This window comes from Lissotriton helveticus, chromosome 4_1 (assembly GCF_964261635.1).
Source record: "Lissotriton helveticus chromosome 4_1, aLisHel1.1, whole genome shotgun sequence".
Lineage (NCBI taxonomy): Eukaryota > Metazoa > Chordata > Amphibia > Caudata > Salamandridae > Lissotriton > Lissotriton helveticus.
In genome coordinates this window covers 1862421564-1862438374 of record NC_136063.1, presented here as the reverse complement: position 1 = coordinate 1862438374, position 16811 = coordinate 1862421564, and the positions used below count along the sequence as shown (strand labels likewise).

Sequence of the window (16811 nt, the reverse complement as noted above, 5' to 3'; positions counted from 1 at the left end):
ACTATTCAGATCACATGATTATATTTGTTATCTACTGTTTGTCAATGGTTGTATTTCCAGTCCTTCCCAGTAAATACTGTTGCAATCAATGTGGAGAAGTGGGGGTTAACAAATTCAAGGTCATGCACATTGTTTTCTGCATGTTATTTTCCCGAAGATTTATGTTCTATGCATAATGGGGAGCTGCATTCACCCGATGTTCAATAAATGTATTACTGCTTTAAGGGCATTAAATGGTGAGAAGTGATTGCTTTAGCACATAATGGCACTTTTAGTAAAGTAACTTCTGAGTAAAAATGGACCTTTGTGTGGCATTTGAGCATAAATGAATGTCATGAAAATGTTTTTAAAGATGTCAGAGGGCTACTAGTTAACAGAATGGATCAGAGGTATGGTAAGGTCCATGTGGACAAGGAGAATATTGGCACATCATGCCAAATTGGGTTAATAATCTTTCATTAGACACTCTCACTCAAGATTTAGAGCATTTCAGGAAAAAATGGATGTGAATGGCTTTTCATGCATAGCATGCAGAATTAGCTAAATCTGTAAGGTAAGCAGTGAGAAAAGTCGGGCAAATAAGCTCTGAGAATATTCAAGGAATAATCACAGTAATAAATGGTGATCTCAGAATGTTGAAAGAAAACATATATTCAGTTACAGAAATACCATTATCCAATTTTAAATTTGCAAAGCATACACTAGAAAGTTACAAACATGAGCAAGTACAGTACCAAGCAATATTCACATTGCAAGCATCTTTACAGGTGTTAAAATCATGCAGAGTACCTTGGAACCTTATTAATGAATCTATGGTTTTTAAACCGTATGAATATCATGGCTTTCCATGGATGGTATGCAGAATTGGCTAAATCTGTAAGGTAAGTAGTGAGAAAAGTAGGGGAAATAGACATTGAGAATATTCAAGGAATAATCACAGTAATAAATGGTGATCTCAGGTTGTTGAAAGAAAACCCATACTCATTTAAAGAATTAACATCATCTACCTTTAAACTTGCAAAGGATACACTATAAAAAAGTCACAAACATGAGCAAGTACAATACCAAGCAATATTCACATTGCAAGCATCTCTACGGGTGTTAAAATCATGCAGAGTACATTGGAACTTTATTAATGACTCCATGAATATTAACATTATGAATTCTTCTAAGAATGAGAAGCAAATGTGATTCAACTTTTTTGGGGGGAGAACGGGGAAGTTTTATATAGCGTAATTTCGACCCAAAGGTATCAGAGCACTTTACATGAGCCCCAATTGTGTTACAGACAGACACATTCATTTTGTTGGGCACAGGGAGATTCAGTGATTTGCCCGGAAAAACAGTATGTTAAGCATCCCTGCTGAGACTCAAACCCGGTTCCCCAGCTGTTTGGTGAACTGCACTAGCCATTAGGCCACATCCTCTCCCCTTAAACTTACAGATCAATTGCTGTACACAAGTTTGAAACTTCACTATTTACTTCTTATGAGGAACCAAAATGTTACATGGTAACACATGGGTTTATTACATCGATCTTTTATGATTTGAAGGATGCATCTGGTAAGGGTAAGGGAATATAAGACACATTCAGATAGACATTAGGATATGCTTTACAAACACTAGGGCATCTACTATCTATTTTTGACACCTATATCAACCACCCAGACCCCCCGCTTCAGGGAAGCCATAGTCGACTTTATCGCTCACCACGCTCTCGCCTCATTCTCCTTGATTACCTCAATTTCCACCAGGACAACCCTGACGACCACAACACCTCATCTCTACAGAAGAACCTCACCACCATCGGACTCAAACAACTGGTCACTGCCCCAACCCACACAGCAGGACACACGCTCGACCCCCCTCTTCACCACAAGCAACAACATTGCCATCAACCACACCTCCGAGCCACATTGGATCGATCACCACTGTGTCCACTTCTCCTTCACCAAACTCACCTTAAGCCACTGCACCCACCACTATCCTTGCAGAAGCTGGAGCAAGGTCACTGAAGACCAGCTCAACACCTCCCTCAGCAAAATCCCACGACCGACATCCATGGACGCCAACACCTTAGCGCGCAACCTCCACCGCTGGATCTCCGACTGCGCTAACACACTGGCCCCCCCTCAGGAAAAATCAGGCAACCAGCCCTCCAAGAAAGCCAGCTGGTTCTCCCCCACCCTCCAAGTGTCTAGGAGCACCTGCAGACAGCTTGTGAAAAGATGAAGGAGCAGACCATGCAGACTTCAAAACCAACGTCACCACACACCACCACCTCATCAGAACTACAACAAAAGCAGCCCTACAGGAATGCATTAACGCCAACACACACAGCAGCAAAGGACTTTTTACCATGGTCAAAGAATTCGCTAAACCAAGCACAGAGACAGCAGACATTACCCCTCTCAAGACCTCTTCAACAACCTCACAACCTTCTTCCACCGCAAGATCAAGGATATCTATGACAGCTCCGCAACCCAAGAACCACCCACCTCCCCCACCTGCAAACACTGCACACAATTTTTCCAGACCCCAGCGGACCTTGCCCAACTGGACCACCATCATCTCTGACGACACTCTCAAGATAATGAAGACCATCCACTCCGGGGCTTCCTTGGGTCCCTGCCCTCACCACATCTTCAACAGAGCCTACACCTCCATCACACCCGAATTTTGCTGCACCATCAACTGCTCCATCGAATCCACCACCTCTCTTGATGACTGGAAACACACAGAGATCAACTCACTAATAAAGAAACCCTCGGCCGACCCGACCGACCTTCAGAACTACAGGCCCATCTCTCTGCTCTCCTTCCCAGCCAACGTCAAAGAGAAAGCCATCAACGCCCAGCTCTCTGAGTTTATTGAAACAAACCACATCCTGGACCGCTCCCAGTCAACAGATGACATCTGCACCCTACTCGATTGAGGCGAGACTGCCACCCTCATCCTCCTGGACCTCTTAGCCTCCTTTGATACCGTCTCCCACCACACCCTCTGTACAAGACTCCATGACACCGCCATCCATGACCAAGCCCTAGAATGGATCCACTCCTTTCTCACTGGGCGATCACAGAGAGTCAGACTTCCACTATTCAACTCAGAACCCACAAAGGTCAGCTGTGGAGTGCCTGAGCCCCACATCTACATGGCCCTGCTAACAGCCATCGTCAGAAGCCACAGACTCAACATCGTCTCCTATGCTGATTACATCCAGCTCATTCTCTCTCTCATAGATAAACCCACAGCCACCAAGATCAATTTCCACAATGGGATGAAAGCAGTCACCACCGTGATGAAGGACCGCTTCCTCAAGCTCAACTCAGACAACACTGAAGTCCTCATCTTGGGCTCCACTCCCTTACCCTGAGATGATTCCTGGTAGCCCACAGCGCTAAGACCTCCCCCACACCCACAGACCATGCGCGGAACCTCTGCATCATCCTGGACTCCTTGCTCTCAATGAACTGCCAAATCAGTGCCACCTCGTCCTGCTTCCACATGCTCCGACTGTTACGTAGGATATTCAAATGGATCCCCACCGAGTCCAAAAAAAGGTCAGCCACACGCTCGTCAGCAGCAGACTTGACTACAGCAACACACTCCATGCCAGCCCAACCCAGAAACTTCTATAGAAACTGCAGAACATCCAAAACACCCCTGCCAGACTCATCCTGAACATTCCATGCCGCAGCCACATCATTGGCCACCTGAGAGACCTTCACTGGCTACCTATCAGCAAAAGAATTACCTTCATGCTCCTCAAGCATGCCTACAAAGCACTCCACAACGCCGGACTTGCATTCCTCAACCACCACCTCTTCTTCTACACCACTCCCACCAGACATCTCCAGTCCAGCCAACTGGCCCGGCCTTCATGCCACGAATCCACAAGACCACAGCCGAAGGAAGTTCCTTCTCCTACCTCACTGCGAAGATCTAGAATTCCTTGCATCTGCACTTCAAGCAATCACCATTGCTGCCGCAATTGAAGAAGGACCTCAAGACCTGGCTCTTCGACTGAACCGGAGATCCCCCCACCCCCAGCGCCTTAAGACCCTAACGGAGTGAGTAGTTGCAATTTACAAGAAATTTAATTGATTGACTGGATTGGCTCCTATTCTTATAGTGGGTAGAGTTGCAATGTGTGTACTATTGCTGCTAAGGTAATCAATGAGCTCACTAGACCGATTAAGGTATTTAGAGCATGAATTGAGGAATAAATTAACATACATAAAATACAACCAACAAGCATAAGAGCATAGGCTGAAGAATATTGATATCCTGAAAGACTGTTGTGCCCATGAGCGTTTCTGATGTGTGATTTGTCCATCCACAGAAGTGCACCCGGAATGGAACGTGGTGCTTTGCTGAGTCACTGAAGAGCACCACCATGAAGAGATGATGGCATGAAGCATTGAACAATATTGTGAGTACACATTAAGCATCTTTTCTGCTGTAAAACCAGATATTTGTTTCCTCACAGAAACTTGGTTAAAGCCCCACACAGTTCCTACCATTACGCTAGGGGTTCCGAAGGGATATAAGGTCCTTAAATTAGATCGTCCTGTTAAAACCGGGGGAGGTATTGCTATAGTATATAGAGAAGAGGGTTTGAAGATCTCTCTGCTAGTTCAAAGAAGCTGTCCCATGATGGAAATGATGGTATTTAAGATCAATTCCACCCCCAGAACTCACTGGAAGGGGGCGTAAGTGTACCGTCCCCCGGGGTCAAGTGCGGGTTTCTTACTTTCCCTTGTGGAATTTCTGGCTCCATATTTAAAAGCCAAAGAAGATTTTATTCTCCTTGGAGACTTTAATGTTCATGCAGACCTCCCCAGTCACCCCGATACTGCATTATTACTTTCAGATCTCACAATATTAGGGTTACAGATCCAAAATAAGGGTCCCACACATATTGGTGGACATACTTTGGACCTAATTTTTACCAATTGATCTAAAATTAAATATTGGTCAACGTCTCAAGTGAGCTGGTCTGACCATCATATGGTTGAATTCTTTTTCTGCGGTTTTGCTATACCCCACCAAAAGTTTCTTCCCGCTATTTTGCGGAGATCATGGCACAAAGTAACACCAGATGAATTACAGAGGGTCTGGAAGGAACCCATTTTCACAGAGATAGATAATGTGAAGTCTGGCTTAACCAAGTACAATAAAGCTCTCCTAAAAGCAGTGGCATTGGCGCCACTGAAGCTACACAAACAGCATCCTGTATCCAAACAGGAGATATGGTACACTGAAGAACTTAGAGGGGAGAAGCAGAAGTGTAGAAGGCTCGAAAAAGCTTGGAGGAAATCACACACGGAATCTAGTAAGAAAGAGTATACTGATGCCATGGCCTCCTATCACACAAACCTAATGTTGGCCAGGAGGAGCTGTCTTGTGTCACAATTGGCTGAAGCAGGCAACTCTTCCAGAGAACTCTATAAGATCCTACAGTCCTTTATAAAACCTGTGGCCTGCGAGAGTCCAGATGACTTCTCTCAAGCCCTATGTGATGAAATATCGTTATTCTTCGAGAATAAAATAGAGCTTATCTACGAGAAAATCAAGCAGTCAGGGATTGCTGGGAGTAATACCACCAGTTCCTCCCTGACATTACCTGCCTCACCTCTGCCATCTGCGTGTGCTAATATTTTACTTACCACATTCCCAGAGATTAATCTTCTTGATGTTACCTCCTTGGCCAGTCAAATTAAAACTGGATCACCTTTAGATCTTCTGCCAGCAAAGATGGTGGGCTCTCTAGGGAATATGCTCCTACCTGGAATTCAAACTGTGATCAATCTCTCTCTTAGAGAAGGTCATGTGCCAGGTGAATGGAAGAGAGCAGTAGTGAACCGAATTCGAAAGAACTCAGCCCTGCCATGGTCAGACCTTTCCAACCTCCGTCCTATCTCCCTACTTCCTCATATCAGCAAGATGACCGAGAAACATGTGAATACCCATCTGTCTAAGTTTATCGAGGCAGCGGGTGGTCTGGAGCACTCTCAATCTGGGTTCAGACCTAACCACAGCAGCGAGTCTGCCCTCCTCTCTGTGACCAATACCATCAGGATGGCACAGGATAGAGGGGGCTCCATGATCTTGGTGCTGTTGGATTTGTCTGCTGCCTTTGACACGGTATCACATGATATTCTTCTTGGTCGTCTGAGGAAGGTGGGGATAGGCGGCTCGGCTCTGGCTTGGCTTAAGAGCTTTCTCTCGGGCCGATCACAAACCGTCAGACTGGGCTCCCATCAATCGATCTCTAGGGAGCTCACTAAGGGGGTCCCACAGGGCTCATGCCTAAGCCCCACACTTTTTAATGTGTATGTGGCCCCCTTGGCGGATATTGTGAGAGAATATGGGTTCACCCCAGTATCGTATGCTGACGATACTCAGCTTCTGTTTCCCTTCCATACCCTGACACCGGCAATTAAACATGCATTTGCCACCGGTATGAGAGCGGTATCTGATTGGATGGCCTCCAATTGCCTACAATGCAATGTGAGCAAGACGGAGGTCATGCTTTTGGAGAAGCCCCCTCTTGTGGTCGCCTGACTGCTGGCCCCTGGATCTAGGATCTGCTCCTTGCCCTAAGCAGATAGTTAAAAACCTGGGGGTACGGCTTGACCAGGCGTTATTACTAAAGGAACATGTGAATCTGGTGGCGGGAACATGTTTTTAGGACCAATGGGCTCCTGAGGCGTGTGTTCCCGTTCCTGGATGACTGCTATAGGAAAACGCTGGTTCAGACACTGGTCGTCAGTAGATTGGATTACTGCAATTGACTTCTCTTATCTGCCAACGAGGAACAACTGAGCCGTTTGCAGGTGGTCTAGAATACTGCGGCCAGATTAATTCTTGACGCTCCCCCCAGGTCCTCTTCACGCCCTCTTCTGCTTAAACTCCACTGGCTGCCTATCCGCCAGCGAATTGAGTTTAAAGTGTGTAATCCACAGATGCCTTCATGGATCTGGTCCTAGATATCTGGCTGAACTATTTTGGCTGTATATTCCGACTCGCTCGTTGCGCTCTAGCAACCAACTATTGCTGCAGGTCCCTCATATTAAGAAGGCAAGACAAGGGGGTCGTGCCCTGTCTTATAAGGGCCCCACTCCGTGGAACACTTTGCCCCTCATTTTAAGACAGATTACTAACATCTATGCCTTTAAGAAATCCTTTAAGACTCATCTGTTTCCGGCTGTGTAAGATCTAGGGCTCTTTATGACTCTGATTCTGTTCTGGCATCTTGGAATATTATAAGCGCGGAGATACCCTTTGGGGTCGATTCCTGCGCTATAGAAGAACATAAATAAATAAATGAATGTGCAGATTTTCTGACATGTTTGTTTGACTTGTAATGCCTCCTGTGTGACAGAGAATACCTTGCTAGCAAGAAGGTGACAGTCACCACATTTCCAAAAATGCTACATTTCCTTTTAGGGCTAAGGGAATCTACCAGACATGATTCCAATAATATTTGGTGAATACTACACCAAAATCCAAATTGTACCACCAAATCTAATCTTAGTTTATTGATGTCAACATCACAGGGGGGAGGAATCTAAAATGATTAAGGTCTGCTTCTAATTGATTTCATCAATGGCTCTTGAAACAATAAGATAGCATGGCATCAATGGCCAATAGCAGAGTGCAAGTGTTGGATATATGTAAGTAAGAAACAATGTATAACTACGAAGAACTGCCTTTTGCTGGTATGGCACAGCTATGGTAGAAGGACTGAAACTGATGATTACAAACCAATCCTTGTTTGTTCACTAATGACCTTTAATTAAGGTTGATCAATAGAAGATGATCAAGAGTACCAAAAATAGGCCACTGTGTCAACAGTTCAAGATTACCACAATAGATTTCTTAACCAACAGTTCCTAGTGAATCTTTGAAATAACCTCACCAGAAATAAAAATAAAAACACTTATTAACATTAAATAGCCATACCTAAAACTTACAAACATAAGTATGAGCTCCAATTTGTGATCCTGACAATGATCTGGAATCATTCAATACACCAGTATTCCAAAGTACCAAGCCAAGCCGGAATTGTAATCTACAGTCTTGAGACAAAGTGAGTGCTCAAGAGAACCACAATAACGCAAATATGGCGCATATTACCAAGAACCTCGGTAAAATTATCGCCATTTTAGCTGCAGGAAACTGCCGCTAAAACGGCAATAATGGGCTTGCTAATATGCGTTATAGAATTCCAATAGAAGCCCAGGTTAGATGTGCAGGACATCTAACCTGGGCTTCTATTGGAATTGTACAACGCATATTAGCAAGCCCATTATCGCTGTTTTAGCTGCACTTTCCTGCCGCTAAAACGGCGATAATTTTAACGTTATAGAATTCCAATAGAAGCCCAGGTTAGATGTGCGGACATCTAACGTGGGCTTCTATTGGAATTGTACAACGCATATTAGCAAGCCCATTATCGCTGTTTTCGCTGCAGTTTCCTGCCGCTAAAACGGCGATAATTTTAACAAGGTTCTTGCTGATATGCCCCTAAGTTTAATGCAATTTTTAGTGGATCCCCATTCTGATGCTTATAGATCCGCTGCCATCTCTGACGTCCTACTAACTAAATCCTACCATTCCCCAGGAGGCGCAGTCCATCACTTCCGAAGTCCCACTACCAATGCGCAGGCACAGGGCTTATTGCACAAAGATATGTACTGGGCATGGTACTGACAGTCGCAGCAATAGAAGTTGTGAGGTCAAGAAGCTGGCATGCACAAATAATGGTGGGGATAGAGGTACGGTGGCTGGAAGCTGACAACCTGTCAATTCACATTCAAAGGAGGATGTTTATGGGAGCTTATTCCCAGGAAGCACACAGGCAAGACCAGAGATTGATTCCAGGGTATACTAGATGAACTACTGACACAGAGACTTCACTATCAATGATAGATACTACTGACTCCTCTGCCAACACAATCCACTCAGTACCTGTTGTAAACACGCAATTACACACTATTAAAGATTCAAAATATAAATTTTTGAACAAAAGACTTTTCGTTGTCACTATTTAGCTTGCTTAGTGCCATATATACAAAGCATTTTCAGGCCAGCAAAGGCCTGATTCACAGAATCAGGCCATTTTTGTATGCAAAAATGCTTTTTTAATGTACAAAGTGCAAATTGAGATTTGGTAACATGTTTTTGTTTAGCGATTCAGTATATGGAAGTGGTGTGTTTAGGGTGTCCTTTCCAAATAGAGAATCACAGTGGTTTTTATGAATGTTTTGCGACCTAATTACGGTGGCAAACATTAATTTGTTTACCAACCCCTCAAAGGGTTTGGCAACTATTTGCAAATGAGAAGAGATCCCCAACAGACCCCTTCTTCTTTGTGAATGTTAATAACAGATAGCTATTAGGACCAGATAGTGGTCTCAGAGACCTTGGCCTACTCCTACAAAATTAAACTTAAACATTTTTTTTTTCAAACGCACTTGACCTGGCATCTTTTGGCATGGTTTACCCTGATTTTTTGCCTCTGACCTCCTGTTTTAGTCGGTGTGCGGAAATTTGTTTTTCCTAGCCATAGGACTGTGTGCACTTTTTTACTGCTGGCCAGTGCTAAAGTGTACGTGCTTTGTGTCTAAAGTAGAACGGTATTTGGTTTCTCCATGATTGGTATATCTGATTTACTGATAAGTCCCATGTACAGTGAGGTACCTTTGCCCAGGTCCTGAATATCAAAGGCTACTAGTAGGTCTGATCATGCCACTTACGTGAGTAGCCCTTCAAACCTGTCTCAGGCCTGCCACTGCACAGCCTGTGCGTGTTGTTTTAAACTGCTATTTCAGCCTCGAAAATTCAACTACTTGCCAAGCCCAATCCTTCCACTTTGTCACATATACCTCACCCCAAAGGTAGCCCTTATTTAGCCTCGTGGCAGGGTGCAGTGTTTTTAAAGGTAGGACATGTACATTTGAGTTGTACATGCATTGCTGTGTTGACCAGCGGCTTTTTGCCTGGGAGTGATAGGATTGGACTTGACTCTACATTCTGAATCTCGAAAGGCTCTCCAAGGAATTATTGGGCTTGCCTCCTGTTTCTAAGGTCTCATGGATATCAAAGACTTCACCTGAATCCTGCTACCAGCATCTGGGCTCCTCTGATGTGAGTCCTGCTCTGCCAAGTGGTGCCAAATCAAGTCCTAGGCCCTTGGTAAGGAGTGTTTGGGGCTGCAAAAAGTAAACAATGCATTGACACTAAAGCGTTGGTTGTGATCCACGCATCCCCTGCGATATCGATGCATTGCCGCTGCCTGCACTGAAGCTGTGGACTCCCCTGGTCGAGTGCCTGACGCAATGACCTCGACTTACAATGCAGCTCCAACTTTGCTGATGCACCGCCTCCAAATCACCACTGCTGCATTAGTCTCAGACACTGCATCACCGATGTCTGTGATGCACCGTCCCCGATTCTGACGCATTCCTGGCCCTGCTTCATGCCAATGCATCACCTACAGATCAGTGATTCGACATTGACACTTCAAAACTGAAACATTTGTGCACTTGATATTGACGCATCAACAACTTTGCACAACTTTGGAACCTACGCCTCGCCTTTGACCGCAAGACATCCCCTCTGTTTTTCAATGCATCGTCCCCGAGCATTGACACATTCAAGGTCAGTGGGTCTGCGTGAATTCTGTATCCCACCTGCGCTCCATCGCGGTCGGACTGAACTTTTGTATTTGTCCCAGTAAAGAGAAACCAGATCGCCCCATTTGGAGCTATGGATTTCTAAGCACTGCATTTTGATTTAACCTTGCAACATTCATTACTGCGTCTGTTGGATTTTTGTTGTTTTGGTCTTGGTTTACTCAGGTAAATATTGGCTATTTTTCAAAACTTGTGAGGAGTACTTCTGAGGTTTTTCACTGTTTTACTGTGTGTGTGTGTGTATATACACCATTACTTTAGACATCATCTCATTAATTGAACCTGACTGCTCTGAGCGAAGGCACCAGAGGGTGAGCACAGGTAAACCTTAAGAGTGTACTACACTTACCCTGACTAGGATTATGGTTCCTGCTTGGATAGCGTGCATACTTCTGCCAACCAGAAACTCAATTTCTAACAGAATCCTGCTTTCCTTTAAGGAAAACGAGCTGCATTTAGAAACAAAAGATTGCTTTGTTAAAAAGTAAACACAAATACAGACATGTGTTCTGCTGACCCCAGCAGGCCACCCTCCCTGTAACGACTGCAATTCCTAATGGGTTGCAAACAGCGACCTATTATTAATATTCATGATATATACCAATCTGGGTTACAATCTTGGTGCTACGTTCCCGCCACTTTTGACCTGACTTATTACCCCCCTCTTTTGTTCCTTTCTTATTCCTCCACCCTCCCTCCACTAGCTAGCTTCAATCACTGCCTACGCCTTCACGCTTGCACCTCACCCTTCTCACCCCTCGCTTCCTCCATACCCCTACACTTTCTCCCCCTCAGCCCTGATCACCGAAGCTAGCTTAACTATTCATGATCGGTTATTGCCTAAATGTATTCCTTATTTTCGTATTCATGTAATTATGGTCCTTGACTTATTGTTATTATTATCATTGTCTTGAATCTTACCTCCTAGTAATAATGTTATACTGCAATTTTTTTCTCCCCCAACCCTTGTAAAGCGCTCTGATACCTTTGGGTCTAGCCAGTGCTATATAAAACTGTTTAAATAAATAAATAAGTCAATTTGCGATCCACAATGGAGTGCTGCTTACAAGATCTAGATGTAAGTTTTCATACATTTGGAACTGTGCCTTCCTAATTGCAATTCAGTAAGAATCACAGTTAAGAAATCACAATTCCTACTTATTGTACATATGGCCCTTATTGTTTTAGCTAATAAGTGAAATTTTAAAATTCTTCAGGAAGATCCAACAGTTTTTTTTAACGTAGCACATTTACAGAAAAATGGATAACAAGTTTATCAGACCCTAGTCTAAATGTTATCCACCCCCAGATACCATAACAGCAGACAGTATTACCTTTAGTAAAACAGTTGTTAGGGATATTAACACACTAAAAACACCAGCCCATACAACGTATTCACTTGACTAAAGAAGAAAAGCTGGCTTTATAGTCACTGAAACAGAAGCAAACAATAGCCATCAAACCAACAGACAAGGGTGGAGGCATTGCTATTCAAAATACCACAGAATACAACACAGAAATACATTTCCAGTTATCCAAAACTAATCACTATAAATATGAATTTGGTTCCCTCCGGTCTCCCAAAAACAATGGTCCCACACTTCCGGGGATGGCAAAAGCACAAGCGGCAGGGAAGGGAAAAAACATATTGTGGAGACATCAAAATTACATATCACAAACTGATCTGATTTTGCAAAGGGGCCACCTGCGTTTTTGGTCTCAGGCTCGGTGGCTATCTGGGGAAAGCTACCTAACCCAGACATTTCTGAAAACTAGACAGCCAGGAAAGTCCAGAGAGGTATGGCTTGCATAGATCACCCAACGTTTTCCTACCCCGAATCCCCTGCAAACCCTAAATTTAGGTAAAAAATTTTTTTTTACCTTTTCCGTGTGGAAAAGTTGTGGGATCACTGGGCTGACACAAATTTCTTACCATCCAGTGTTCCCTAATATCTCCTCATACAAATGGTACCTCAATTGTGGGGGTGGGCAAAGTATCCACGGCAGGGAAGGGCCCAAAACGTTTTGTGGAGACATTAAAATTACCTATCACAAACCGACCTGGCTTTGCCAGTGGTTCACCTGCATTTTTGGTAATCTTTGGCCATCTAGGGAAACCTACCTAAACCAGGCATTTCTGAAAACTAGACAGCTGGGGCAGTCCAGGGTGGTATGGCTTGCTTGGATCCCACAATGTTTTCCTACCCAGAATCCCCTGCAAACCTCAAATGTAGCTAAAAAAAACCATTGTCATTACATTTGTACGTGGGATCACCCCTCTACCACAATGTTCTACCACCCAGCGTGCCCCTTGGTCTCCCGATAAAAAGGATTCCTCATTTGTGTGGGTGCCCAATGCAGACGTAGCCTAAAAACGCATATATACAAAAATTGCGCCTAGAACTCACAGTGCTAGCCCCTCGATGCCTATGTTTTTGGCCCTTCCCAGTCGCAGGAACTTGGCCCACCCATACAAGTGAGGTATCATGTTCCTCGGGAGACTGAGGGGAATGCTAGGTGGTAGGACATTTGTCCCGGTGCAGTGATACCACAGAGAAAAGTGAGAAAAATTTGATTTCTTTAGCTAAATTTGAGGGTTGCAGGGGATTCTTGGTAGGAAAACGTTGGAGGATCCACGCAAGCCATACCACCCTGGACTGCATGCCTGTCTAGTTTCAGAAATATCTTGCTTAGGTAGGTCCCTAGATGGCCGCAGAGCCCGGGACTAAAAACGCAGGTGACCCCCTTGCAAAAGCAGGTTGGCTTATGATAAGTAATTTTGATGTTTCCACAATACGTTTTGGGCCCTTCCCTGCCGCGGGTACTTCGCTCAACCACACAAGTGAGGTACCATTTTAATCTAGAGACCTGGTGGAACATTGGGTGGTAGGAAATTTGTGTCAGCCCAGTGATCACACAATATTTCCGCACAGAAAAGTGAGAAAATGTGTTTTTTTAGCTAAATTTTCGGTTTGCAGGGAATTCTGGGTAGGAAAACGTTAGGGGATCCACGCAAGCCATACATCCCTGAACTGCCTGGATTTTTAGTTTTCAGAAATGTCTGGGTTAGGTACGTTTCCCTAGATGTCCCCTGAGCCCAGACCAAGAATGCAGGTGGCCACCTTGCAAAAGCAGGTCGGTTTGTGATAGGTAATTTTTATGTCTCCACAATATGCTTTGAGCCCTTCCCGGTGGGGGTACTTGGCCCACCTACACAAACAAGGGACCATTTTTATCGGGAGACTTAAGGAAATGCTGGGTGGTAGGACATTTTTTGTTTCTTTCTGAAGTGTGCAATGTATTGCGCAGTAATGCAAGGAAAATGTGACAGTCACATTTTGAGGTTTGCAGGACATTGTGGGTAAGATAGCTTGTTGGGATCCACAAGAGAAACATCACCATGTACTCCCGTGGGTCTTTAGTTTACAAAAATATCTAGAGTTGGTACTTTTTTTGTAGAAGGAATGTACACCTCGGAAGAGAAAGCCAGAAAAGATAAATATTACTGCACAACCATCTATTCCTCAATTACACACTGGTTGGACTTGGCACGAGGGTGAATGATGGTTCAGTATGTAAAATTTTATTAACAAGAGATTTCACAAAAATGAAATGCACTGGTAATAATTGAAAGGAAAGGAAACTGAATCATTGGCTCACAGCTCATGAGCTGTAAAGCCATGACAAGGCACCAACCGCTTTACAGGTCATTCATACACATTTCATACGTGTGACACATACAAAACCATTCACACTGCCAGCCCAGGCCCACCACATTACAACACACACATCAGCAGACAGTGCCATTCAAGGGCCCATCACTTTCACACGCCTACATACCTGACAGAGCAACCACACAAACTGACGGATTGTGTGGGCTGGCGTTTGGCCGCCAGTGTGTGAAGTGACCAGCAGCAAGTCACTACTGACACACCGCCAGCCGAGCGCCAGTGAACGCATATTGCCAGCCCAGCACCAATTCATGCACACTGCCAGCCAAGCACCAAGCCACGTACACCACCAGCCAAGCGCCAGTCCACGCACACCACCAGCCAAGCGCCAGTCCATGCACACCCTCAGCCAAGCGCCAGTCCACGCACACCACCAGTCAAGCGCCAGTCCACACACACTGCCAACCAAGCACCAGTCCATGCACACTGCCAGCCAAACACCAGACCATGTACACCACGAGTCAAGCGCCAGTCCACGCACTTCACAAGCCAAGTGCCAGTCCACGCACACTGCCATCCAAGCACCAACCTACACAAACTGCCATCACATTTAGGTTTTTTATTACACAAAAAAAGAAAACAAACAAATTATAGGGAGATACAAATCTGCAAACACAAAAGCTGAAACTAAATTCATTGCACTAATGCCAACCTTGAAACTAAACAAAAAATATAAAACAATACAGACCAGAAGTTCACTTTACCACTCATGGAGGCTCCCAAAAATTATTTTGTGTGTGGTACCTTCTAAAACAAGCAGGAACAAACAGCGCAGGATTATATTGACACTCGGGTAGTACATGCAAGTCTCCTTCCACGTACCTCTTTGCCAACAAACTCTACATCTCTTACTGGAGAAGTCTTTTGTGGGAGTGGGAGAAATGTGATCAAGAAAGTGGCGATCTTTCAATCTATGATAACAATTAGAGAGAGAGGGCAAGAGACACTCTTAGTCCCCCAGATTAAGTTTATATCAAACAACAAAAGAGTGTCATGCGCAAAAACGTCTGTGTATGAGCACTAAGACAGAGACAGAAAAAATTCCCTTATAAGAACACACTGGAAATCTTTTAGGTATTTTCTAGAAGCCCTCACTCACCAACCTGGTTGGTGACATGCTTCATCATCGGGCCCACAAGGAGCAGCCGAATGCCTCCCTGGTGTGCTGCAACGCCAGATTACTGCGCAGCTGGTTTTTCATGACAGTGATGTTAAAAAAGGAAATGTGGTTTAAAAATGTCTAGATGTGATCCACGAGGTCCGGTTACAGGAGCAGCTAGGTGCCGAGCGGGTGCCAGGCTTTGCGGGCGGTGTGCCATTGTCGCCTCCACGCCCTCCCGAGACCTATGGGGTGTGGATCTTTTAACCTACAAACTATACAGGTTCCTCATATCAGAGGTAAATCCCACAACTTGTTGGTTTGTTTTCTTGCACTTAATTTTTACACCAGAATCTAAATTTTAACTGTCACGTCCTCTGGTCAGGGTGGGGCTTAGCGCGCCCATACTGCCGCGGTACACTTAACACGGTCCTGAAGAATGCCCAGTAAATTACACACATAAATGGGCAGAAACATGTCGACCCCACTATAAGCGGAAACTTCCATAACAATTTTTGGTAGATTTCCCACACATATCTTTTAACCATGTCTGACTGACCAGTGAATAAAAAAAAATGGTTTGATACAGTTCTAGACATTTTTAAACCACATTTCCTTTTTTCACATCACTGTCACGAAAAACCAGCTCCGCAGTAATCTGGCGTTGCAGCACACCAGGGAGGCATTCGGCTTCTCCTGGTGGGCCCGATGATGAAGCATGTCACCAACCAGGTTGGTGAGTGAGGGCTTCTGGAAAATCCTTAAAAGATTTCCCGTGTGTTCTTATCAGGGAATTTTTTCTGTCTCTGTCTTAGTGCTCATACACAGACCTTTTTGCGCATGACACTCTTTTGTTGTTTGATATGATCTTTCAATCTAGCCACATCCTCCACCACTCCCACTCTAGGATCACTTTCCTGTTCCACTATAACAAGGCTGCCCATCACAGACTGCTGAAACTTAATAAAAGTCAACGTTGACAACAATCCTTATATACAACAAAAACATGAAAGGTTGCCGAGTGGAAAAGATGGATAGCCAACCTCTTATACCAAATGTAAGCCTTATGAAAAAAACGGAGTAAGGTTCCAACATCTGATCTACTCTATCAACACCACCCATGTGCCTATTATAGTCTAAATTGAACACAGGTTTGCCCACTTCAGCAACCTGAGCCCACACAGTCACAGGTGAAGTGCTTTCATCGTGGATGGCAGTCAGCATGTAGACATCTCTCCTGTCTGCAACTTCACAGCTAGAATTTCCTCACTATGC

At 44.5% G+C, this 16811-nt stretch overlaps 1 protein-coding gene across 1 annotated transcript in view; it reads left to right on the top strand.

Annotated features, from left to right (window-relative positions):
- P2RY10 (P2Y receptor family member 10) overlaps nucleotides 1-16811 on the top strand; it is a 127203-nt gene that overhangs the window by 67326 nt on the left and 43066 nt on the right. Inside the window, exon 2 of the mRNA XM_078688515.1 lies at nucleotides 4346-4435. The gene's annotated coding sequence lies outside the window, so the exon portion shown is untranslated. The remainder of the gene's footprint in view (nucleotides 1-4345; nucleotides 4436-16811) is intronic.